The 25,279-nt window shown below is 38.6% G+C and overlaps 1 protein-coding gene across 1 annotated transcript in view; it reads left to right on the forward strand.

Moving 5' to 3' along the window:
- Positions 1-10,555: 10,555 nt before the first annotated feature.
- Positions 10,556-25,279, forward strand: part of LOC121318737 (FERM and PDZ domain-containing protein 3-like) — a 108,054-nt gene continuing 93,330 nt past the window's right edge. Inside the window, exon 1 of the mRNA XM_041255743.1 lies at positions 10,556-11,317. The gene's annotated coding sequence lies outside the window, so the exon portion shown is untranslated. The remainder of the gene's footprint in view (positions 11,318-25,279) is intronic.

The following is a 25,279-nucleotide window of genomic DNA, read 5'->3' on the forward strand; positions in this document are numbered from 1 at the left end:
TCTAAGCAACAGGAGAAAACAATTGGCGAGATTTTCCCGTTACAATCCGACCTGTTTAACCCTAAAATCCGCCCAAGAAAAACAAAGAGAGAGCGCAGGGTGGAAAAATATGAGGGAACTCTGAGACGACAAGGGGAGGGGTCTGACTCAAAGGTAAACCAATCTTGTAAACGGCAGGGTAAAGGAGTAGGTGTTCAGTGTGACCGGGGCTGCGAGGTTACTGATGTGGAAGGTCACATAATAAAAGACACTCCTCTCAGCGTACCTAATCATTGGGACCGAGATATTGACCTGGGCTATGAACAACAAAATGATCCCACATTACAGTATGCTTGGAAACAGGTTAGATATGTTGAGGGGAAGGATATGCAGGAAGGACAACCAGTGGTATTTCCGCATTTTTCTGTATCTGGGCACTTATTATATAGAATAACCCGGGCTCCCGGGACGGGACAGCTCGTAAAACAGTTATTGGTTCCTAGGCCTTTTCAGTCAGAAATCATGAGATTGGCACATGACATTCCATTTTCAGGTCATTTAGGAACTGAAAAGACTCAGGAACGAATTCTGGCCCGGTTTTTTTGGCCAGGGGTTTATGGTCTTGTGCGGAAGTATGTATCTGAGTGTCCGGAATGTCAATTAGCTGCCCCTAAGTTAGTTCGCCCCGCACCTCTGGTCTCACTGCCAATTATTGGAGTACCGTTTGAGAGGATTGGTGTAGATTTAGTAGGCCCTCTGGAGGGAGCAGAGTCAGGATATCGGTATATTCTGGTAGTAGTGGACTACGCAACACGATATCCAGAAGCTGTTCCCTTACGCTCTATGAGTGCAGAAGTAGTAGCAAATGAATTGGTTAAAATATTTTCTAGGGTGGGAATCCCGAAAGAAATTCTCACTGATCAGGGCACTAATTTTATGTCAGACTGTATTCAGCAACTATATAAATTATTGAAAATCCGTTCAATTAGAACCTCAGTTTTTCATCCTCAAACGGATGGGCTTGTTGAACGATTTAATCAGACTTTAAAAAGTATGTTGCGCCGCTTTGTAGATCAGGAGAAACGTAATTGGGCTAAACTGCTTCCCTACTTGCTCTTTGCAGTTCGTGAGGTACCACAATCCTCAACGGGGTTCTCTCCGTTTGAGCTCTTGTACGGTCGGCAGCCGCGGGGTATCTTGGATCTCATAAGAGAAGGCTGGGAAGAACAGTCAAAAGACTCTAAAAATATAGTGAAATATGTATTACAGCTACGCGATCGCTTAGAATTAGTCGGTCGATTGGCACATGACAATCTCAAAGTGGCACAGCAGAAGCAACAGCAAAGCTACAATAAAAATGCAAGAATTAGGAACTTTCGACCTGGAGACAAAGTGTTGTTGTTGCTTCCCTCATCAGAATCTAAGTTGTTTGCTAAATGGCAGGGTCCCTTTGAGGTCATTCGAGCAATTGGAAAAGTTAATTATGAGATCCGACAGCCTGGGCGTCGGAAGGAAAATCAAATTTATCATGTTAATCTCCTCAAACCGTGGAAAGAACGGGAGGTCCATTTTATATCTCCCGAACAGGAGGGAGAGGACTATGGACCCTCAATTGAGCCAGTATCAGCAGCTGGGGTTCCGATGGGGGAACAATTAACTCCTGATCAACGCAAAGAGGTAAGCAATTTAATCAAAATGTTTGGTGATGTGTTTTCTAACGTGCCCGGAAGAACGCATTTGATTGAACATGCTATTATCACTCCGCCAGGTCTGAGAGTTAGACAGAGACCGTATCGCATTCCAGAAAGTCGGAGAGATTCTGTCCGGAGGGAGGTGGAGTGTATGTTGAAACTTGGGATAATTGAACCTTCCCGAAGTGAGTGGTGTAGCCCAATTGTACCAATAGACAAACCAGATGGGTCACTACGGTTATGTATAGACTTTAGGAGGGTGAATGCTATCTCTAAGTTTGATGCATATCCCATGCCTCGGGTAGATGAACTCTTAGATAGGCTGGGGCGAGCTCGGTTTATTTCAACTTTGGACCTGACGAAAGGATACTGGCAAATTCCATTAGCAAAAGCCTCTCGTGAGAAAACGGCATTCTCAACCCCAGATGGTCTTTTTCAATTTTGTACTATGCCGTTCGGACTTCATGGAGCTCCCGCAACTTTCCAGAGACTGATGGACAGGGTATTACAACCTCATCGAGAGTATGCAGCTGCATATATCGATGACGTAGTCATATACAGTTCTTCCTGGAAAGAACATTTGAGTAGATTAAAAGCCGTCCTACAGTCTCTGAGGAAGGCGGGACTCACAGCGAACATGGCAAAGTGCGCTATTGGAAAAGAAGAAACAAAATATTTAGGTTTCATAATGGGTAAGGGTAGAGTGAAACCGTTGGTTTCAAAAGTCCAGGCTTTGTTGGATTCACCGGTACCTACCACAAAAACCCAGGTGAGATCACTGTTGGGATTGGCTGGTTATTACCGCCGCTTTATTCCACACTTTTCCACTATAGCCGCCCCTCTCACTGATCTCACTAAAAAGAACGCTCCAAATAAAATTAAGTGGAGTGCAGAGTGTCAGACAGCCTTTGAATCTATTAAAACTAATTTGAGTCAGGCCCCAGCATTAGTAAGCCCGGATTTCAGCCGAGAGTTCATCCTTCAGACCGATGCATCACAGACTGGTCTGGGGGCGGTTCTGTCCCAGGAAAAAAATGATATAGAACACCCGATATTATATATTAGTCGGAAGTTACTGCCGAGAGAACAGAGGTACTCGGTGGTAGAGAAAGAATGCCTGGCAGTGAAATGGGCAGTGGAGTCCTTAAAATACTATCTTCTGGGACGACCCTTTGTACTCATCACAGATCATGCCCCTTTAAAGTGGTTAGACACAATGAAGGATTCAAACGCTAGGATTACGCGGTGGTACCTGGCGCTCCAACCCTTCGCCTTTCAAATAAGGCATCGTGCAGGTAAGTTACATCAAAACGCTGATTTTTTTTCCCGGGAGGGAGGGGAAAAGGAGGGGTTAGAGGTTTCCGAGTGTTCCTTCGGCTCCACTCTGAGGGGTGGGATATGTGATGAGTCAAAGGGGTTTCGGTCTGCAATTCAGCCTCCCAACAGTAGAAGGCATCAAACCAACTCGGGATTTCCCTTACCAAGGTCTTGTGACCATGACAAAAGTCATCTTTTTAAGGGGCGGCACCTTGGTGAGGGGCGGAAGTACGAGTATGTAAATTCCAGCCACTGGAGTCAAGTGAAATTAAGGATACCTGTCAGTTTGGGATTGGTGATCCACTGACTACCGGGGCGGGGTTTGCATACTAAAGGGAACGTGCTACTGTGTTCGGGGTTGGTCCTAAGGAATAGAGGCGGGGAGAAACAGGCTGGAGGAGGACTTGGTTGTTGTGGACTGTGTCACGAACGGGGGCTTTACTAACTGGTTCTTTTCTGTTTTTATTCCTTTTGTTTTATTTTTTTGGATTAAAGCAGAACGCGACGAGGACTAAGAGGCTCCCGTTCCTTTGTTTTTGATTACTCCCGCACTCCCTCCCTCACATCCTTTTTTATTATTTTTTCTTTTTTTCTCGTGTAATATTAAATAAAATTTTAATTGTTACACGTAAATCACTGTCTGGAAAATCCATTTGTACTCACACGCCTCACACACTGCTTTATAAGTTAGCTCCTATTATAAAATGAGAACTATGCTATCTGCAATATACCATATGATTTAAAGTAGGGTTTTCATATTACTCCAGATTCACCAAGACAGTTTGGGATATTTGTTTTTAACCTAAGTCCCAGTGCATTAAGGTATAGTTTACCTAACTCTGCAAGTACCAGAATCCATTTCAATGTGCGTTGCCCTGCCCTGGTGCCAGTTATAAAACTAATCATGGCGGGAATATCCAACATGGCATATTGCAGAAGATGGTCTTTTCAGGTAAGAAATGAGAGATTATGGAAATGTAGCCTACATTAAATCCCCAGCATTTCTATCTTGTTCTACTAATCAAAAGCAGCCAATACACATCATGCTAATATGTCTCAAATGACCGTTATGCGCAGGTGATCTTGTAACACCACTGTAAATTTTTAGACAATTTTTTTTTCATGCCACTGAACACCTTTAAGCTCACAGTCCCACTGATTACAGCCCAGCACTCTAGCTACCAAGCCTTTCACGTCTCGTGGTTAGCAATATTGACAAGCAGCCCACCAGCCCTCAGCTTTAATGAGTTTGCAAATTAGCGGTTTTATCTGAATGGAGTCAACAGCTGCCTATAGGCGTCAGACACTCTCTTCAGGGAATGACAGCCACCAAGAGTTTCATTTTCTGCAGACGTGTCCTTCGTCTCTGGCAGTTGCAGGCCATTTGGCGGGCGGGGGGGGGGGGGGGGGGGGGGGGGGGGGGGGCAATAAATATACCAGAAGCCAGTCTGAGCTGTGTCTAGAAAATAAGAATCATCACATCGAGGCAGAATGAGGAGTTGAGAAGCATAGCTAATGACACCATCAGCAAGTGAATGAAAATTGATGAGGGTTCCCATCATGCTGTGCAGGTTGTGTGTCAATGGAGTCACAGTCCAATGAAGATGTTTAAATCAAGAAAAATACTGTTTTTTATTTTTTCAACAATAAAGGCTTCAAAGCACAGTATTATTACATCACTCTTTCCTTTCATAATCACTTTGAAAGCCGACATGACTTGTTTGTCAAATGTGTTGTCATTACATGTTTTACTATAATTATTTATTAGATTGAATTAATTACACAGCAAGTGTTAATTGAGAGGTGTCACACATGCACTATGAAATTCTGAATGTATAATTACAGTACATTTTGTTTGCACCAAATTTTATGCCAACAGGTTATGAATGCTTATACAGTATTCGTATCGGTTTTCAAAGTGATTGTGAAGGATTTTGCATACACAGTGTTATATAGCCTTTTAAAGGTGTTATTAATGCTATATACAGTATCCATTTCCATTTTAAAGTGTTACCACAACCTGTGTACAATTTGTAAGATTTAGACATAATTAGGCACAGTTTTCAGTCTGTGTTTGAGTAAAGTCCAGAAATTCATGGCAGTGGGTTTACGATCAGGATTGAGATGTGCTCAAAGAGTTGAAGGGTGGAGTTGTAATGGAAGTTTTCACTTTAACTTCTGTAAGACAGAGACTCAGTAGAACTAACAAGATTGAGTAAATAAGTTTAATAGTTTGCAAACCCGAGCAACACACTCAACACACGCAAGTGTTAGAAAATCTAGCTGTGTTCTGAGCTCTGCAGAGCTAGTAAACATAATATATACCTTGTAACCTACAGTTATTGCGAGCCAATCACGGAAGCTTAACTCAATATTAGCGGATAGCAACAACTTGGAAGATTAAGAGGAGACTAATCATAACAACTTATTTAAATTGCAAGCCCCCCTAAAATAAAAAATAAGTCAGTGACATTTCTTGAGAAGTGCCACAGAAGCAGCTTGCGGTTGCTAAAGAAATAGAGCTTCCTCTTTCTAGCTAAATGTCAGCACTTTTTTCAATTCCTTATAAGAGCCACCTGTCTTTCAAAAAGAAAGAGGATGTATGTTCACAAACAACTACCGACAATAACACATTATTACCTAAATCTTATAAGCCTGAGCATGGAAAGCTTAAACAGCCATAGCAGTAATAACATCAAAGTGGCCTATCAAATGATACAATAACAACACATCATATAACAAATATCATAACTACTTATAATTAACTTATTATCGCTTTGGCCAGCATGTCTTGTTCCTCCTGGCACCATGACAATCTCTGTCTTGTCATGTAGGCTGTTTTGCAGTCTATTTCAAAGCATGACTATATATGAACATTTCTGGTCTACCTTAGACTCTCTTCACTTAGCAATAGCAAGATGTGTGATGAAGGCTGAAAGAGGAAGAGAAGCGTCCAGACTATATAAGTGTATTTCTTCATTTTAAACATTATAGAAAATAAGCTTCAAACTTCTTATTACATTGGTATAATCCCTTTTTAAGTCACACAGGCTAAACAAACACATGAACAAACAGTTCAGAGGTTAGTACATAAATTGCATTGGATGTAATTTTCCCACCACAGAGTTTAGGGTTTGCCTCCAGCATTTTGCCACACAGTCGTCTGTTAATTTGTCCCTTACATTTCATCAGCCGTAAAATCAAAGCACCAAAAAAAAAAAAAACAGAAAAAAAAATCAATCCGGCATGTGTGGCCTTGAAACCTTACAGATCCACTTTAAATTAAATTAAATTATTCACAACATTATCAGCGTTTTGTATGATAATGAGTTGCTGCTGTGTGTGACTAATGACATGATGTGTTGTAATGATTGTGTCTCGTAAATATGTACCTTGGCCTATTCTTCATTTTAAAATATGTTACATCAAACAAAGGTTAAAAAACAGATAAAGAGCTCCAGTCTTGAAAGATCTTAATTTTTATTTGGGAACAACAGGACCAGAGATCCTAATCGGGTATATATTACATAAGGCTTGCATCATGGTCATTGTGTCAGCTGCTGTGGTCTCTGCAGAAGAATAGCAGTGATATTTGCTGCAAAAGTCAACAGGATAGAGAAAAGGGAGACTGCCATTGGTAATACTGTAATAAGCAATCAAGCTTACTGTTGCGTGAAAAAAAGGCATAGCTCCCTCCAAACAGATGTATGCTGCCTTTTAAAATCTCAAAATACAATGTCTGAAGTTGTGCTGCTAATTCTGTTCCAGACCCCTTGAGCAGAGTTAAAAATCCCCTCTCTTCATTATTGTGTGATGCACTGCGGTAAACATTGACTAACGTAATTGTGCATGAGGCAATTGACTTCAGCAATTCTTGATTGTCAAGTCATCAAATTCTAAGCATTATTAGTTTCAAACTACTGTATAGGCATTTTTCTTCTCCTCTTTGTCTGTCTCTTTTTTCCTTCTCAAATAATGCATTCCTATGTTAAAATGTCTGCCTATCACAAAATGTGGTCATGCTTTTATCAATCTAGAAACATTGAACAGGGATTAATGAGCAGCTATTGCTAACAAGCTGTCATTGTTTTTCTTTCTTGGTATTAAGGGCAGGGCTAGGCATAGTGTGATAGAAGAAAGAAAAAGAACAATGCTTGCAATTCTTCCTAATAATTAGAATGAATTAATGCTTACAGTGTTGCACATACCCATAGGCCTAGTACAGCAAAAGGAGTGGTTCATTTAGTTTGAGGCAATTTTCCTTCCTAAAAATTCTTCACTTTGTTCTAAAAAGAAAATAAATCTTCTGGATTACTTCAACATCGATTCCACACTGTGATTTCTTTAATTAGGTCTGTTATTAATCTTTTTATTTTTGGATTAATACAGACCTGATTGCTGGAACTCATTTAAAATTGAAATGAAAATGCATTACACTTGTGTCCCCAGTGCCCAGTGCCATACAACTCAGAAGTCATACAATCATGGTCATGCTGAGTTGCCAATCTAGCTAGGTTCAGGACCCACAGGGAGTGATGCACAGGTTTTCCTGTGTGTTCAGGTCAGCATGGCTTACCTAATTGCACTTCAGTAACATCTTCCGGTCAGGCAGCTCACAAGTCCAGGTGGAGATGTCCTAGGCTGGGACAGCAGACCCAGTATTCAGTAGCATGCTAATATACATTGCTTAGGTTTTGTGGGTGAAAAGAGCAGATCGTCTTCACAACAGGAACAAAGATCCTATACTGATCTTCATCCTGATTGATAATTTAGTTGCAGCAGTGAGACAGCATTCAAATTGGCCATTTTAAATGTGTCACTTTGTTAAAAGAAAACTCTTAGGTTGAGTGGGCTTCCATGAAATATTTGTGTGCTGTTTTAAAGTGTTTGTAACTGAAAAATAATTCAAATATCCATCTATTGCCACTAATCCTGTCTAATATGATACAGAGTGTGGGTGTTTTCTCCCATTCGCTGCATCAGCAGCTCTGTTTCTTATTATATCAGGTAAAGCCTTGTACCTTAATCAGCCAGAGGTGAGAATGCCTTGCTCCAAAATAATCAGATGCAGTTTCTAGCGAGTGGGAAGGCCACCTGATCTGAATGGGAACTGATACTTTTTCACTGAGGTGTTAAACCTGAAGACAGGTGGACAAAATAACCTATTTATTAATTCATGGATTGGCCTCCATTTTTTTCCAACTAGCTTCAGCAAGTGGCTCTAAATTGAATAGTTTTGCAGAGAGAGAGGGTCGACCCTCAGGCAGGATTATAACAGTTTATACTGTCAGGCTGTGAAAAGACTTCAGCCAAACCGAAATCACAGGGGACTTCAGAGAGAATGGAACTGACTAACAACAAAAATTACTTCTGATGAAGAACGTGAGCCACACAAAATACTTGATAGCCTAAGAAATGTTGGAAGAGGCAATACAGTCCAGCAAGGCTTACCTCTTTTTAGTACACCATTAGACCAAGGGCAGCATTGCATAGTTTCATCTTTTCATGTTCCAAATGTTAGCATTTTATAGCTTCAGCTATATTTCTTGATCTCCATGCAATAATGCAACTGCCCTTATACTGTATACAGGGAGATGCAAATAAAACTTCTAACTTCATTATAATGTTTTTCTAAAAGATCAAATCAAATCTGCACAATTCACTTTTTCTAAGAAATGATATTTCTGGGGATTTTAGGCATGATGATAAAGGTCAGCTTTATTATTACTCTGCAGTCAATGTCTATTATAATTGTTAGAAGTTCCATACGCTAATTAAATTCCAAGTGCTAAGCAGTGGGAGTGGGCCCTAGGACTCTCTCCTTAAAAATCACTTTTCAAGTCAGTCTTACCTTTGTAACAGCGAGTTGCAGTGGACAATTCTAACTTTAATCAATGGTTTGCAGTGTCTGAAAATCACCATGACAACCACACCCCTCATAATTTACTCTCCTTCCTATTTTTAAATGTTCTTTCTCTGTTGATTTCAAGCTTCTTCTTTTCCCAAACTGACATCATGCTTCCTACCATCAGTAACTTCTGTCAATTTGGCTTTTGTCATACAACTTATAATTCATTGATCTGATTATCTGTCCTTTTCAGAAAGATAAAGATGATAAATCCTGCTGTTCAGCATTCATTATACATTCAATAGCATTTCATGGACGGCTGAAGAATGCATTGGGTCAATAGACTTTGTAGTAACAACTATAATGTAACACTTTGATTATTTAAATTAATTCTATTTGGATAATGCTATTTTTCAGTATTTATTGGGTAGTCTATCGCTGATGTCATAAAAGCTGTTTTCATTTTTCAATGACCTTTGAGGTCTTTAAAGTTGATATATTTCATGTTAAAAAAAAAAAAAAAAAAAAGCCTTGCTGTAGGTCAAAGATGCCAGTGAAGTACTTTAATTATAGTTACAGAAGCTGCTATATGGACATCAAGCTGTGTGGCTATGGTACATTTGTTTTAATTATTCAGTATATCACCAACTGATTTTAAAATAATGGCTTTCGACGTCTCTATAGCTTACTGTGAATGGAGGGTATCTAACTGATATCAGGAGACACAGACTACCATCCAGTGAGTATGGGAACGGATGCTAAATGTTGAATGCTTGGGACATTTGTTCTTCATTGCATGGCAAAAATGTGTTTTTGTGCCAGAATGATAATGTGTAGTAACCATTGTAGAAACGTTTTGGGGGGCAAAATGAAGAACAAATACCCCACCCAGTCTTTCTGCAACACTGAACTTGTGACACTGTAAATCTTTTCAATGTGGAATAAGTATTTATTCAGAGATTCCAAGTTATTTAATAACCAATGGATAAGAGAAATAGACAAAACAACACCCTAGTTGTTCTGCGTTTTACATCTGCAACGATACCAGTCGGAGGGCACTGTACAGTAATAGCAATGTTAGATACCACAACATATATGCAATAAAAAGTGCTGGTAGATAGAGATTGGAGGTGTAAATAATATGTACTGTACCTGGTTAGTGTCAGGAATTCTATTGTTTGTTTATGGGTGTTGTATATTTGTGTATGAATACAAATGGCATGTGTACAGCATGTGTGTGTGTGTTTTGTGAATGTGTATCTGCATGCATGTTAGAGAAAGAGTGTGTGCGTTACATTTTCAGAAGGATTTCCCTGCTAACAATTTCTTTGCCTTGGGAGATTTGACATTAAAATGATACAGAATAGTTTCGTTCAGGCTTTGAGTTGGGTATTAGTATGCACTCCCTGTCCCTGGAATATGTCCCCAGTTCTTTATCAGACTAAGCTGTTTGCCTAGATGTCTGTCTCTCTCTCTCTCTCTCTCTCTCTCTCTCTCTCTCTCTCTCTCTCTCTCTCTCTCTCTCTCTCTCTCTCTCTCCCTTCTTGCTCTCATTCTCACATTCAGTTTCAGTTTTACCTCAGCAGTAGGCTGCAGCTGACCGTGAACCAACGCCTCAAATAACTTGTGTCCAGAAAACACAATGAGTATACTTACATGATTAATAATTATGTGTTTGTTTGTGGCCTGGGGCTGCCTTAGAAGAAATGCAGCTGTTTTGTTCCTGTTTTATTTATTTTTTGTTTACTAAGAATGGAGACCATTCTGTTTTCTTCCTTTTCACGCCTGCTTTCATTCCACCGGCTTGACTGACGATGTTCTGTCCACTGGTGTAGGTGACCTGCACTCCAGAATATGAATAGCACTACTGACTGCGAAGGGATGCCCAGAGCACTATGAGTGGAATTGAATATTCCCAGCTAGCTTGTCTGCCTGCCTGCCTGTCTGCTGCTACGTTCAGCAAGTGAACCCCACTGTTACAGGACCAGAACTCCCTCACCTGACAGAAGTCACAGCTCAGCTTGCTCTAACAAGAGACCCTCTTATATTTCTTGAGTGATTGATGCCGATGGATGAAGCAGAAAAAAATAATCCCTTCTTTCTGTCTGCAACTCTCCTTCCTTGTACAGTCAGGGATCCCTCAGCAAAGAAGAAAAAAACAACAAACTTCCTGGCTGCAGTTTGAGTCCTGGGATCTAGCGCCAGGTGGGGATGTTGGGGTTCCATGTACTGTACGCCTGCTTCTGTCAGCTTGTTTTTTTTAAGAGGAGGGAGCACAAGCCACTGAAGCCAGCCCCAGTCGAGATGCTATGAGCTGAAAGGCAGGGATCGCAGCTGATTGCACTGCGGGCTCCTGTGACAGGGGTTACTGCTGCAGGCTTTCTTAGCCCCTACTCCTCAGCAGGTCCCACATATTTCTCAGAATGAGATGGTAGCCTTTGTTCAACTGGTTAATGGATAAAGGAACCCCCTGGATAGGCAGGTAAGGACAGTGATTGACCACTGATCGATTGCTTTTTTCTGTGTATTTAATCAAGGATTGATTTAGTTTGGTTTGCAATACAATTTTTTTTATTTGGTTTGTTTATTCCAGTCAACATGTCAATAGAATGCAAGCTGGGCTTTTACATATATACACTTTTATAGGTAGGCTGCTGGTTTATTACTTCAATTGTACACATCATTGTTTGTTTATATACATTTAATACTCTATGATCGGTTGTCTATCAACATTTTATATTAAAAAGTGCTGTTCTAAAATCCATGAACAGTCCCCTGTTCTAAGCATGTTTAAAAACAAAGTGCTAGAGCCAGGCTTTAATTGGTTTCCTTAAAAGTGGTTTTATCCTTATAAGAAATAATTACAATGATTACCGTGGGGTAAATGGAAATGCTGTTATCTATAGAAGGAAGGAACAGGACATCTTTCATATGCATGACTAGAAGGTCTGTCTGAACCTGTAGTTGTTTAAAGCACAGACAAAGTGAATTTTCCCCAAATCTGGTTAAAGAGAACTCATTTAATACAAGGTGTTGTTAGTGTGGCTTCTGCATATACTGGATTGTCAGTGAGAGACAGAGAAAGAGATTGAAACACTGCCTGGGAAAGAGAAATTGCACTGAACTAGCTACAATCAGGGAACTGCAGGGTGGCTTGAAAACATAGCTCCCAGCTACAGGTTGAGTGAAATGGGGTAGATGTATGCAATGTAGCCATGAGCAGAAAATGCGACCTAGTGTTTAAACAGCCTCCTATACTGTAAACATTTGAGCAGATGAATAATGAATTGTTTCCGTCTGGTGTAAGAAATGTACTCACAAATGGTTAGAAGGATTAAAGTATTGAGGGAATATTTGGATTTAAATTCAAATTCTTGCTTTTTTATAGCATTTGTTCATTTGAATAACTGATCACTTTAAAGAAGTGAACTGCTAATTAGATGAGCTGTACATGGATACAGTGCACAGGGAAAACAGGCTGATGGTAAACTGCACTTACACTGGATAAATATTTCCCATTTGATTTCCAAACATGTCAGTCTGAAGCCATTAGCTCTGAGGGGTGACATCTCGTTTTATAAGCCAGGGGTCGACAAAGGTATCTGGAAACCAGAGATGATTTATAAAAACTGAAATACAATTTGCCAAACTTAAACCTGAAGAGAGCAACAGATTTACATCCAAAAATCGGACTTTTGACTGATTCAGTGGTCAATTAACACTGCAGTTGTGTTCTGCCTAAGTATAGTTATTTATTGTGTGATGCATGTACTACCTGCTCATGACAGATTGACAGATTCCCCGGACATCCTATGTAATACATCTAAATTGGGTGGAAAATCTCACTGTTGGACTAGGTAATTCAGAGTCAATTTCACTTAATGTTATTGTAGCTCCAAAAACAATTCAATAAATCTCACCTGTTATCCACTTCCATTTGTTATATATATATATATATATATATATATATATATATATATATATATATATATATATATATATATCAGATGTGCAGTTTGAAAATAAATATTTCCATTTTATACTAAACATACACTTTGTATATAACACTAGGTTAAAAAAATCTGTTTCCTAGCTTTCAATAGTGTTAAACTTCTAGTCATTTCAGAGGGTGAAAATACCCTCACCATTTCAACCTCTTATTTGCAGGGATTAACAAACCAGCTGTGTTCCCTATTGACTGACATGCTTTCAACCTGTAACACATTTTGACCCACAAGCCACTGAAGTGTTAACATGATCTAGGAAGTGAAGCAGAAACAGACTTTCTGAGATTGAGTGATGGAAACAGAGAACTTTCTTTAACCTAGTGTACTGCTAGTGTACTGATAGTGTACTACTATCAGGATTGCAATGGTGTTAATTGTGTTACCTACATCAGTATCAGCCAGCAATTACATGGTACTTAAAACTTATTTGAGTTGTGCCTTAAGCTTGATTTGAACCAAGAGGTGAAAAGTGGGGCATGAATGCATCTTGAAGGATGTCAATCATGCCTACAGTATTCACCCATTGAAAATAGGCATAACTTTTGAATAAGTGTTTTACAAAGCAGATCTAACACTGTTATTGGTTTGCTGGGATGCAGCTTTAAATATACTTTGATTAATGTTTGACACAAGAGAGGCTGAGAGGAGGCATACATCACAGTACAGACAGATGACAACACAATAAAAAAAATAAAACCGCAATGAATTAAAAACGTAGATTACACCAATTAGATACAAGAGCAATTCATGCTGCAAGACACCTTTATATAATACTTGAGCTCGAAGCCTGTCATCTCTAGTAAGGGGTTTGATCCCAGTGCATGATGTTTTAAACAACTTCAGAGATGACCTTTTATATTAGCACATTTTCTAACTGAGGAAGTTAGGAAGAGGTATTTCAGAACTCGCTTGCCTCTTGTTTATAATTATGCACTCCACCTAGAAAGACAGATGAAAGCAGGGGCATTTATTGCAGCGGGCTGTAGCAGAACTTGCTTTTACAAGATCACCAAAGTCTGTCAGAGATTGTGTATTCTGACTTCTGGCAGATAAAAGGAATGGTTAACGGCTTGGAACTGCTGAGTCCTATTGCTCTATTTCAAAAGGGTGATGAAGGGAAGAAACAAAAAGAAGTTGGCAAAGACAGTGTACTAAAACTGTATTAGAAAAATAGATACAACCTCTTGCTGATAAAAGCCCAGGATCACAAAAACTGTCAAATGTCTTCTTAGTAATAGTCTTTTACAAAAAAAAAAAAAAAATCCTTTATAGTCTATGGTATTCTCTTGTATATGAATGGGTGGTATTTGGGTGTATGACTGGACTGGAAAACTGTGAATCTTATAGGAATGGAATTACAATAGTAATGGAATGGTTTCGTACTATGGAGCTACTATTACAGTAACAATATACTAGAGAATTAGGACGGCAGTTCACTATTTATTCCAAATCTATGAAACGAATTTTTAAGTATCTAAAGGGTCTCCAAATCTTATCTGCAATAAACTGGTCACCAGTACAAGTATAAAGAAAAGTGGTCAACTTAAACTTTCCAAAGAGGTGGCAAGCAATAACACATTACAACTCATTAGAGGTGTATGGGGAAAGCAAGCCCCTGCCATCTGCCAAAACTGTTTATCCTTATCTAAGACAATATATTTTCTATAATGCATGTATGATGAAACTAAAGTGTACAACTGTGGCCAAACTAAATGAACATAGTCTTTTATTTAACACTCCACCCCATCCTCCATCTAGACCCTGCTTGGCTATTACTGAGAGATTAGGTCAAATAACTGACTGAAATAAACACGACTTCTGAAAGGTTTGTTTTATCAGTATATGTTGTTCCAGTTAATGTAACTCTCAATCGCATTTCCATGGAAACGTACCAGACCGAACAAGAATAATAAGAGTGCCAAGGACTAGAGCCCTCCTCCACAACTCAGCAAACCGGAGGTGTCAATAGTAGCACTACAATGGCGATGCAATGGTTCTGCATTAAGTGCAAAGGAAATGCAATGGCAGCTTTAGGCATTTGTAGACAATTTGTAGACTGCAGTGGTTAAAATTTGTTTTGACATACTATTATAATGGAATGAACTAATACACAAGGACAATCTATGGGACCATATCATTACCAATGTATCAGTACCACTGTTGCCATACTGTAGATGACAATGCTTTTATCTGTGAGGGAGGTTTGCTCCAGGGTAATTTACAGGCCTAATAAACCTGAACATTCTGGACCTCTGCAGTAATAATTCCACTTAACACTTGCAGTTCCATCTTGCTTGCTGAAACTGTGGGACAAGTACATGAAGTAGTAATAAATATCAAATACCAACTGACCAACATGGGTGTTCAGTCATGTTTCACCTTTAAGAGATGTTTTATAATTAAGAAAACTAGAATTAAATGAAAACTTTTCTTATGAGGGCGATAAAATGGATATAGAAGTCAATTAAATATATTAATTGTTTTTCTAAACTTTACTTATTATACATTTATTGTTACTCTAAGAGCTATAAAAAAAATGTAATCATTGCTCTTTTATTTTTAAAGAGAATTTCAATGTTTCATAATACAGAGTTTTCTGCACATTTCCAATTATAAACTAGGATTAAACTGGCTGATGTAGTTACTGTTGTGCATCCTGGTATAGGAGATTTCTTACATTGGAATCAGCAATGAAAGGGGAGGAGCTAACAATAATTGTTAATGTAGGATGGGGGCAATGTAAACATCCCCTGACAACATCACTGATGTATTTCAATCCTGACAACCCCTAGTAGCCAGTCCTTTGCTAAGTGGACTGAAATTTGTACCAAATTGACGTAGACCCCAACTGAGGTCATTTTTAAGCTGTTTACACATGCTCAAAGCCTGCACATGCATTAGAGTATCTTTTAAGGAGGAGTGAAAGATGCTGTCTTAAGGATCCATCCTGCCTGCTGGCTCATGGAGAGGCCCATAATGAAGAAAGGGCTTCAATGTCAGTGTCACACAGCCATTGCCCTGGGAACACAAAGTGTAAACACTATGAGCTGCAACAGAGGTCCCAGAAGACTTCAGAGGCTATGCCATTTTTATTTAACTATTTGTATTGGCTTTTCTTGTCAGTATTACTCTTCCACAGCATCCTGAACAAATAACACAGACAAAAAGCTACTGCTAGCAAGAAAAATACATTTGTCTGAACTGCCTTATCAAAAAAATGATGCATACTGTACTGCAGTACTAATATATTACAACTTTGTAAGATACTGAACATCTACACACCTTGTTGAGATTTGAAAAAAAAAATAATAATAATTTTGCTGCTATTTAGGTTTTAGGTCAAATATTGTAAAATCCAATTTCTTTGGAATTCATGTCACTTTGGATTTTCAGAATCTCGCATTTCTGTCAGTTTTTCATTACGCATATGGAAAACTGCAAAGCGGCGTATAATTTAATATGTTAATGTAACATTGCTCAGCAGGTTTCATTCGACTTTATGAAGCAAAATTAGATAATTCTAGGGTGATGCTAAACTTTTAGCCATAGCTGTACAGTAAGCTTCCTCAGGGGCATGCCTGTATCCTTTCAAGCAAGTTCAGTCATACAACAATTTCCATCAGCCAATGTGTTAGGCATGTATAAGCAGACCTGTCAACTCTCCTGTATTCACCGGGAGTCTCCTGTATTTTGGACCTTTCTCCCGGACAACTCCTAGGACAGATTTTCTCCTGAATTCTACTGTTAAACCCCCTTATGTCAGCAAACCTTTAATGTCTACAACATTCATGGCCAGTGTGTGATTGCAGAAATTCCAATATGTACAGCAGGGTTTAGGACCCAGGACAGTCCTGTGGCAGGCATGCATTCAGTGTATGAGGCAAGTTCACATACTTAGCCACGCACCCCCCCCCACCCCCACCTCGCACTCGATTTTGTATTTTCAAAAGTTGACAGGTATGAGATTTCAGTTTACAAAAGCTCCTTTATTGTGAAAACTCAATGTTGACAGGTATCGCCGCAGGCTAGAAGCTAACGATGCTGTTAACAATGGAATGAATCCCCCTTCCTTTGCTAACCTTCATAGTAAACTCAGGCTTTATGATCTAACACATTAACTTTCACCGTGTTGTGAGACCCTGTTTTTGTGAAGCTGTTTCTAGTCTCTCAAGGGTTATTTCTGTGCCGCAGTGCTCTGTATCACACATATACAAGTCATCATTCTTGAAGAATGCAGAAGACCTTCAACACTGGATTAAATATAATTTTACAAATAAGGGTTGTAAATACTCAATGGGATTAATTACTCCAGTGGATCCTACCCAAGAGTGAAATTAAATAAAAACTGAGCCTGTTATGTAATGTTCTTCATTTCACGCTTTTTTTTTCAGTTCTAAAGTGTGAGGTAGTATATGATGGTCTAGGCATTGTTGGGTGGCTGTTTTCCGTAACACTAAGGACTAAAAGTGTATTTATTAATCAAATCTTAACTTGGATGTGTTGCTTTTAGTAAATTGCATTTAAAAACGACTTGTCATGAAGAGGATCTTTTCAGCTTGTCCTACTTAGAATTATTGATTAAACACAAGTTTTAAAACTATGTGCTTTTTTATGAATAAAAACAAAGCATCCCTGGGGGTATAATGTATATAGAATGTCAGCATTGATTGAATAGCATGTAAACATCATGTAAAATGGATATGTGAAAAAACGTGTGATCTGTATTATTGATTTGGTCTAAAGGTTAACACAGTTTTGCGATGAAACAGTTTTTACCAGATAACATCTCCAATGGAACTTCATTGAAAGAAATAAAATGTGAAAACAACAATATTTGGCCAAGTTTACCAACCCATTTAGCACACTGTGTTTATAAAACACTGCAAATTGGAAGCCAGAACCTCATTAGGTCATTGAGATTCGAGGCTTTGGTGGTGTGCTGCCACCTGCAATTATACATTGCACTGGCTTGCAAGGAAAGGGCACGTATGTTTATGGATTGTGAGGGGTATAGATTGATGACATGTGTCTCCTTTCAGTCACATACATGTATCAAGCAAGCACAGGAGCTCAAGGTTCCTCATATCCTTTGACTATAGAGTAATACGAGTACTCCATACAAGATTGCATAAGGTAAGATTTACAAAATTATTTGTATTGATATTTAGGCCTACAAAGCATGGTCATTAGCAGTTTTTTTTTTTAAATTAAAAAACACAAATATTTAAATAAGCTGCTTAAGTTATGAGGTTATAACAGAATTAGATTGTTTGTCTTTTAAGAGCAATTTGGAGTTGAGAATCTGTGTTCTTTTTTAAGTCTTTAAAGAGTATTTTTAGCATCATCATTAAGGTTTATTAATTATTTGCAATATTTTTCTTTCTTTATAAAGCATAGGAAAAAAACATTGGAGTTATCCTAGAAGCTTTATTGTGTAATGACACGCGTGGGTCTACAATAGCAGATTGAAATAGCTAAAAGGATTAATACATTACTGTTTGGAGAAAGGGTTATTGGGCCATTGCAGCTTCAATTCCTTGTGCACTCGTGCAAAAACCATGGGATCAATCTCTCTGGGGAAGCTCTTAATAAATGCAGCGAAACAGAGATCAAAAGTAAACCAAACTGATTCTCACTTTTAATGCTACAAATGGAATGTACATAAAACAAAATATTTTCTTGCTTGTCTTCTTTCTATTCCTTAAGGATATTATCTTCAAGTATTGCTCATCCTTGTTAGACAGCTTTTTGGGTCATCCAGTCCTGGGTTTGTTAATTACTGATTATGCTTCGGATACCACACCTTGAAATGTAATGCAAGCTATTTCACTAAGTGTTTTTCCTTCTTTATGCAAGTCAAGGTTGTTATAATAGTAGAAAATTCAGACTTCACACAATAAGTTAAATGGAGTCCATCTGTGTGGAATAAATGTGGTTCACATGATTTCAGATTAACCCTTTGAGTAGTGAGTTCTAAAATTATATGTATTTGAATTTAAATCAGAATCTGAATTCAGTATTATTACTATTATTTCTCACTGAGCGATTTTCGCTGGTTTACAAACACTGTTTACATTTTTGTGACTGGGAAAATTATATGCAATTCAGTCAATATCTGGCAGAGGGTGCAAGGGACCAATAGAAGGTGTTACAGAAACCTTGTGTTACAATATCATTTCATCAGGGTTTTTGTAGGCTTAGTAATTCAAGTTTAAAGTTGCACTCTGGGGACCAGAGAGCAGCGAACATTACATTTGTACTACTCAAAGGGTTAATACACCTGTCTCTGTAAGGTCCCACAGTTACAAGGTACACTACAAGGTAGTGCATTCAAAGCAAAGATACTACCATGAAGACCAAGGAGCTTTCAAAACAACTCTGGAATAAAGTCACAGATCAGGGGAGGGGTAGAAAAAGATTTCAAAAGTATTGAATATACCTTGGAGCACAGTCAAGTCGATCATTAAGAAGTGAAAGGTATATGGCACCACCCAGAATCTGCTTAGAGTAGGCCCCAAACTGAGCAGCCGGGTAAGAAGGGCATTGGTCAGAGAAGCCACCAAGAGGCCAATTACATCTCTAAAAGACCTACAGCGTTCCATGGCTGAGTTGGGGGAAACTCTCCATGTGTCAACAATAGCTGAGGTACTCCACAAATCTGGCCTGTATGGAAGAGTGGCAAGAAGGAAGCCATTTCTGAAAAAAACATGTAAAATCTTAGAATTTGTAAAAAGGCATGTGGGAGACTCTGAAAAGATGTGGCAAAAGATTCTGTTGTCCGATTAAACAAAAATTGAACTATTTGGCCTAAATGCAAAGCATTATGTCTGGCGCAAACCCAACACAGCACATCACCCAGGTAATACCATCCCTACTGTGAAGCATGGTAGTGGCAGCATCATGCTATGGGGATCCTTTTCATGGGCAAGGACTGGGAAGCTTGTCAGGTAGAGGACAAAATGGATGGAGCTAAATACAGGCAAATCCTTGAGGAAAACTTGCTTCAGTCTGCAAAAGACCTAAGACTGGGAAGGATATTCAGCTTTCAGCAGGACAATGACCCCTAGCACACAGCCAAAGCGACACTGGAGTGGCTTAAAAACAAGAAAGTGAATATCCTAGAGTGGCCCAGTCAATGCCCAGACTTGAATCCGATAATCTGATTGAGAATCTGTGGCAAGACTTGAAGATTGCTGTCCACCAACGATCCCCATCCAACTTGACAGAGCTTGAACAATTTTGCCAAGAAGAATTGGCCAATATTGCACGATCCAGATGTGCAAACCTGATAGAAACTTACCCCAAAAGACTCACAGCTGTAGTTGCTGCCAAAGGTGGTTCTACCAAGCATTGACTCAGGGGGGTGAATACTTATCTGACCAAGACATTTCAGTTTGACTCAGGGGGAAGAATACTTATCTAACCAAGACATTTCAGTTTTTTTTTTCATTAACTGTTGTTTCACGATAAAAATTCTCTTGCCTCTTCAAAGTGTTGAGTAGGTTGTCTAAATCAAAGGGGAAAAAAATCCCATTTAAATGCATCAAGATTTCAGGTTGTAACACAACAAAGTGTGAAAACGTCCAAGGGGGGGTGAATACTTCCTATAGCCCTTTTTGACAAGCTGGCTTTAGTGGTGACGTCAGACCAGAAAGAAACACACAGCACTGCGAGGTCAAATAGTGAATGAAACATGTTGCATGTATTTAATAAACATACAGAAAATAAAAAGGTTGAGCAAAACACAAGCACTGTTACAAAATAAACAGCACATGGGCCAAAACAATTCAAAAGACAGACAAAAGGTGTATGAACAGAACACAAGTATCGTGCTGGCACTTCCAGCACACAATAGCAATTGTATTTACAGTTATTTCTCCTTCGTTCTCACCCGTTTTCCACTCACCTAACGCACAACCCTGATTGAGTGAAAACTTGCCTCTTTTTTTGCAGCTGTACAGAGACTCGATTGCTAATCAATCATTCAATTGGAATCTCGGTACACTTGCATGTGAATTAATGGTTCTGCCTGTGCTTCCACACTAACTACCCACTATAATATGCACGTGGCGTGTGCAATCCTCATGCCTAAATACACATATACATTTTAAACACTTGTGCGCATAACCCATATTATATCCCGTGTACCAACTACAATACACCAACATTAACACACTACACGCAACATACAACACAGAAATATACACAGGGGAGGGGCAACATTGCCAAAGCACTGTGTGTGTGTGTGTGTGTGTGTGTGTGTGTATCTATCTATCTATCTATCTATCTATCTATCTATCTATCTATATATATATATATATATATATATGGCTTGAAAAAGTATTCAGACCTCTGACCAATTCTCTCATATTACTGAATTACAAATGGTACATTGAAATTTCCTTCTGTTTGATATTTTATTTTTAAACACTGCAACTCAGAATCAATTATTGTAAGGTGACAGTGGTTTTATGTTGGGAAATATTTTTAAGAAAAATAAAAAACTGAAATATGTTGCTTGCATAAGTATTCAACCCCTGTGCTGTGGAAGCTCCCAGTTTGCACCGATGAAAGAAATTGCCCAAACAAGGACACAATTACCTTACCATGGCCTCCACCTGTGAACCATTAAAGTTGCTTTTCTGGATAAAAACCCCACTGTTGAAGGATCATTGGTAAGGCTGAGAATCTGAAGGAAAATGAAGACCAAAGAGCATTGTATAGATATTAGAGATAAAGTAATACAAATGCATAGATTAGGGAAAGGGTACAAAATAATATCCAAGTGTTTGGATATCCCAGTGAGCATAGTTGGATCAATAATCAGGAAGTGGAAACTGCATCACACCACCCAGGCACTGCCAAGAAAAGGCCGTCCCTCAAAACTCAACGCTCAAACAAGAAGGAGACTTGTGAGAGAAGCCACAGAGAGGCCAACAATCACTTTGAAGGAGCTACAGAGTTCAGTGGCTGGGAGTGGAGTAATGGTGCACCAGTCAACCATATCAAGAGCTCTGCATAACACTGGCCTGTATGGGAGGGTGGCAAGAAAGAAGCTGTTACTCAAAAAGTACCATCTGAAAGCACGTCTGGAGTTTGCCAGAAAGCATGAGAGTGACCCAGCTGCGATGTGGGAAAAGGTTTTGTGGTCAGATGAGACCAAGATAGAGCTTTTTGGCCAAAACTCAAAGCGCTATCTTTGGCGCAAACCTAACACTGCCCATGCCTCAAGACACACCATCCCTACAGTGAAGTATGGTGGTGGCAGCATCATGCTGTGGGGATGCTTCTTATCAGCAGGGACTGGGCATCTTGTTACAATTGAAGGAAGAATGGATGGAGCAAAATACAGGAAAATACTGAAAAATCTGCTTCAGTCCACTAAAAAACTGAAGCTTGGGAGGAAATTTACCTTTCAGCAGGACAATGATCCCAAGCACAAGGCCAAAGCAACATTGGAGTGGCTCAAGAACAAAAAGGTGAATGTCCTACAGTGGCCCAGTCAAAGTCCTGATCTCAATCCCATTGAGAATCTGTGGCACTATTTGAAAATTGCGTTCCACAAGCGTCGTCCAACCAACCTGAACAACCTGGAGCAAATCTGCCAAGAAGAATGGGCCAAAATCACTCCGACACTGTGTGCAATGCTGGTACATACTTACCACAAAAGTCTTAAAGCTGTTATTGCAGCGAAAGGTGGCTCTACCAAATATTAATGTGTGGGGGTTGAATATTTATGCAAGCAAGATATTTCAGTTTTTTATTTTTCTTAAAAATATTTCCCAACATAAAACCAATGTCACCTTACAATAATTGATTTTGAGTTTAAGTGGTTTAAAATAAAATATTGAACAGAACGAAATTTCAATGTACCATTTATAATTCAGTAATTTGAGAGAATTGATCGGGGGTCTGAATACTTTTGCAAGCCACTGTGTGTATATATATATATATATATATATATATATATATATATATATATATATATATATATATATATATATATATATTTATATATGATAGTTTATTTATAGTGCATACATTATTAACACTCATGGACTACTGTAGTTATTCCATGAATTAGGAAATAACCACAGAACACTATGCATTTTCATGAGTATAACAGCATATATTTTGAGTATATATTTGTATAACAAGTACAGTGTCAGGAAAATAATACATTTTTAAACTCAATTAAACAACTGAATTCAGATAATTACTTTATTCAGATTAAGCTCCACATCTCCTTTGCAACTTGATGTAATTTGGAACAATAAAATCCCCAAATTATTTCTGCTAAAAAAAATTATAATCACTCAGCAGCATTGACTACGAAAAGGTTATTGAATGCTGTAAATCTCAACATTTCCATTCTCGTCCTCATTTGTGGAATAATTACAGTACTACTTGAACATGCATTGAATATCCTCAACACAGCACATGTGGCAGGAAATAATGTTTTGTGACAAACCATGTAATTTTCAACAGTGGAGATGAAACCATTTGACTTGATACATAGGTGGATATGGAACTGTTGTCATTTGGTATCAAAGTTATTTATATAGGTAAGGGTGGCCAACTTATGAAAGGTGGAAGTAACAAAAATTAAACTGTCAAAGTTATTGCATCAATGACAAAGCTTAATTAAAAAAACAGACAAAGCTCAACACTCAAACTGAATTAATATATGCCAAACTGAATATGCTCAACACGCTAATCGAACAAATATATGCCAAATTTAAAAAGCTCAATAATTAAAATAGAAACTCGGATTCTAAAATTAATAAGTCAGTTTGAATGTTTGAGCATTGTCTTTTTGACTGTTATCAGTTCAACTGAAGCGTTGAGCTTTGTCGTTAATGTTTGATGCACTAACTTTCACAATTTCATTTTTGTTTAAAGCGTACATTTTCACTGAACTCCAGTGGAACTTACTTAATCAGAATGCTTAGCAAAAAATATACAATTCATTACCATTTAAAATTTGAAGACATTGACCATGGGCCACAAAGTCAACACCCATGGTAGAAGAAAGATCTGAACATCTTGCATCCATTAACATGCACATCGACACTAACCCTGCATCATCTCACTCAGAACCAGTCTTTCTGGCATTTATTGTATTGTGAGTGTGTGTTTCTGGCAGGCAGTGTTTTCTTTGGCTTTAGGTTAAAAAGCAATACAATGCAGTACATTTTAGTTAATTTTAAAAAGTGAACAGATTTTTGTTCTGTTTTCTTATTGATGTAGAGACTGTATATGACAACTGTTTGTAAAACCTAGATGAATTTACAGGATCCTCTTCTAAACAATAACAAAGGGTTTCTTTTTGTGAAACTTGTTAACTGGATTGTCTGAATATAAGTCCTTATAAAATATAATCTTTTGAGACTGCAAAGGTCTACAGAACAGATGGATAAACTGAAGGAATTGAAAGCTCCTCTTAAAATTAATTCATAGCTCAGGACTCTGGATAACAGCATGCTGTTGCATTATAGTGTTGTCATAGCAGTTTACTGTTGTGGTGATAAAATAGTTTGATTATGAGAGAGAAATATTTATCCTACACCTGCGGGTGTTAATAAAGCAACATAGTTTTCTGTTGACAGGCAGATGGTGAGGAAAAAAAAAAACACATCACAAGCACTAGACAGCAAAGGCTAACTTATTTCAAGGGGCAAATTGAATCACAAGTTTAAACATAGGTATGTTAGGGGCAGTGTTTTGTGATCCATATCAGTAAGAGGTTAAAAGCTCTACAACCACCAATGCAGGTGTGCCTAGTTGTTTTGCATATTGGTTAAGATGATCGCTTGTGGTGTGCATGGTTACTGCTTTGTGCCTAGCCTCTTCCCTGTTAGACTGTATAAAACAATAGTACACGCATGCTGACTATTTCTTTATTAAAGAAGTGAAGATTAGTAACTAGGGGTACTGTGTTAGAACATTGTGCTGATATTGTTTACATGGGTCACAGTACCAAAGAATCTCTTGTCAACCACATCCTCCAAACCATAAGCCGATGACAATAATTACTGAGCCTGATATTGATCTCTTCTCTGGTGCACTCTGGGTCAGCCTCACTCCCTGTTTCCCCTCCCCCCAGTGCTAGAGTGAAATGAGAAGCAGGTCAAAGTTAGAATTTATTGTTTAAGTGGAGATATTGATCCCTCTGTGTGCGAGTGTTGTTATCGATATAAAAAGGCACAGTGTAATGGTCATATTAATAGCGGTCGGGACTGAATCGAAGATTTTGTGACTTACAGATTTAAAAAGCTAGACTGGTGCTTCACCATGTGTCTACATGTCTGGGACATGATGCAGCATCTCTATCTATGCATTACCTTTAAAAACAACTAGCAGAGTAATTGCTGTTCAGTCGATAGTGTAGCAGGATTCACACATTCACAATCACAGAGAGACACACACATACACAC

This window comes from Polyodon spathula, chromosome 7 (assembly GCF_017654505.1).
Source record: "Polyodon spathula isolate WHYD16114869_AA chromosome 7, ASM1765450v1, whole genome shotgun sequence".
Taxonomy (NCBI): domain Eukaryota; kingdom Metazoa; phylum Chordata; class Actinopteri; order Acipenseriformes; family Polyodontidae; genus Polyodon; species Polyodon spathula.